Genomic DNA, 2,600 nt, shown 5'->3' on the forward strand with positions numbered 1-2,600 from the left:
TCTCTTTATCTACTTTTAGGACTTGTGTGAAAATCTGATGATGCTTTAGGTCATATTTATGCAGAAATATAGAAAATTCTAAAGCGTTCACAAACTTTCAAGCACCACTGTAATTGTTGTTAAATATATAACTTAGAAGAGGTGTATGCGTATGCCAATATTCTAAGCAGAATCGAACACTTGCTTTAGCCTACATTTCATTTAACCATTTTTGAGTTGCCTAATGCGCCCTCACGCTTTATCTGCCGGTTGCTGAGTACCCAGCATTGTTGATTTGCCATTATTTTCGAGGCGTATGCGGCATGTAATGCACAAGCATTGGTTCAAATGCACGCGAGATGGGTGCTTTCGTTATTTTAAGACTATGTGACTAAAAATGTGTTGTGTAATTCGTCTTAAATAACGCGAAAAAATCAGCCATACTCGCTGCTTTGCTATTTGGAGTGGCAGTCAGCAGGATTTCGCCCCCGACGTAAAAGTTCATTCCCACACCCGGGCCGAAGATGCCGATTTCTGAAGATGCATGTCCTTTGGATGTGTTTTCAAATATTTTCACTAAGGAACTTTGGGACATGTTGGTGACACAGATAAATGTATATGCGGATTAGACATGCGGCCACACACCATCCAATTTTAAGTGGAGCCCCGTCTCATACTAGATGAAATCATTTGTCGGTCTCTGCATTACGTTTGTGGTCATTAAACTACCGCGTAATGGAAGTTTTATTAACCCTAAAGTAATGCAGAGAACGACGAACAACATACATTGTCACTACCTGAATTTAAACCAAATAAAAAGCATTGTGAAAGAACAGTTATTTGTTTTATCTTTTTTAATGTACTCAAATTCCTCCTCCATTTCAAAGTGGCCTGAATGTGAATTAAACTCCCGGACTGAAAACAGGGCCCACTCCAGCCCTGATATATAGTATTAGTTATTAAACTTAAATTCTGGGGAAAACCATATAAGGAGTTTTTCCTCAAAATGGCCAGATGGGGAGAGTTGGGACAGTTCATGTTACAAGTTTTTTCTTGTGGTTTACAAATATAAAATTGTTTTTCAAATATTTGTTAAAAATGTGAGTGTATCTACATGAGGATTAAGCTTATTTCATTCCTTCTTGAGAATAGAATTGTTTTGACTAGTCAGGTTTGTGGAAACTGACATTTTCTATAGCTGTACCAGCACTGTGTGTTCATGCAGTTCATATGTTACAAGTTTGATAATAAATAAAAATTAAATATGTAGGCCTAGGCATTTTATTTTTGTTCCATGTCTCCCCACTATGTCACAAATCTACCAACATAATGTCCCATGTCTTCCTGCTAAATAAATAAATAAATAAATATTAAAATAAAAATTAAGTAAATAAATAAATAAATCACAGAAAAAGTGAAGCCTGAAGGCCAGTATATGTGACAACCTGAGAAATTAAAGTTATGGTAAAAGGATATAGTAATACTCTACTCTCTAATGCAATATGAATGTGATTGCTACCTGTGAAGAATTTCACAAAACAAAAGCTGAAAACTTGTCCCTAGTCTCCCTGCTCTTCCCTATTTAGCTGTTGTTCAAAACAGTGTCTTTGTTCTAACAACAACAAATCATTCTCATGAGAGAAAAAATATAGAGGATTTTGAGATTGGAGTGCACATTTAAGAACTGACTATCACAGCTACTGAGCCACAGCAGATGAGCTCAAAACTTATTACCACAGCTACTGCCAGAGGGGATTGTAAAATACTACATATAGAAAACGTACCAGTGTCGTAGCAGTGAGCTTTTTCCTATCACACAGCACATACCAGGAACACCATACCCATAGAAGTGAGGAACGTTAGGTCTTTCAACTCTTTCTTTTAATGTATTTGCATATATTTGTATATTTAAATACATTGGTTACTGGACAATCATACTGTCATAAATAGTGGCTATGACATTGTTCTATTAATTGTCTGTATATGTGCTTTTGTATATTTTTAATGGCTTCTACCTACCATATGGTTATGTTATTGTGTTACTATTTGTATGTGCTTTTAATATTTTCTTTAATTTTTTATGCCATCAACCTGTCAGAGTCTGCAGATAAAATGAGCCTGTACGGCTAAATCTGGCACATTTACATGACAAATCAGAGTGTTCATGTTAATTAATGCACATTGTCCCTTTTTAAAAATCGGCTCAGGACTTTTTTTTTTCTATTCTTCTGAGGTAAACTCTATAGGCTACAAATCCAGAAATCGTTGTAGGAAAGTGTAGTCTGGTATAACTGTAAATGTGGGAAACACTGTCACTTCCACTGTCTTTACAACAGCTGGACATGAAAGGGATAGTTTTCTCTGCAAGCAATTTTATGTTTTTGACTTGTGAATTTCATTTATTTTAGCCTCCTTTAATAGTAAAATGCAGGTAATCTACGTGTTTTAAACATATTTGATTGTATATTGTTTTCCCTTCATTTTGTTCCTAGGAAATCAGAGAAAAAAGTAGAACGAACACGAACACACACACACACACACACACACACACACATTTCATATATAGCGCACCTACAGTAATGCTCTCAGCTTACTCATCAATTTCAATGTGAATAATTACA

This window comes from Neoarius graeffei, chromosome 5 (genome assembly GCF_027579695.1).
Source record: "Neoarius graeffei isolate fNeoGra1 chromosome 5, fNeoGra1.pri, whole genome shotgun sequence".
Taxonomy (NCBI): domain Eukaryota; kingdom Metazoa; phylum Chordata; class Actinopteri; order Siluriformes; family Ariidae; genus Neoarius; species Neoarius graeffei.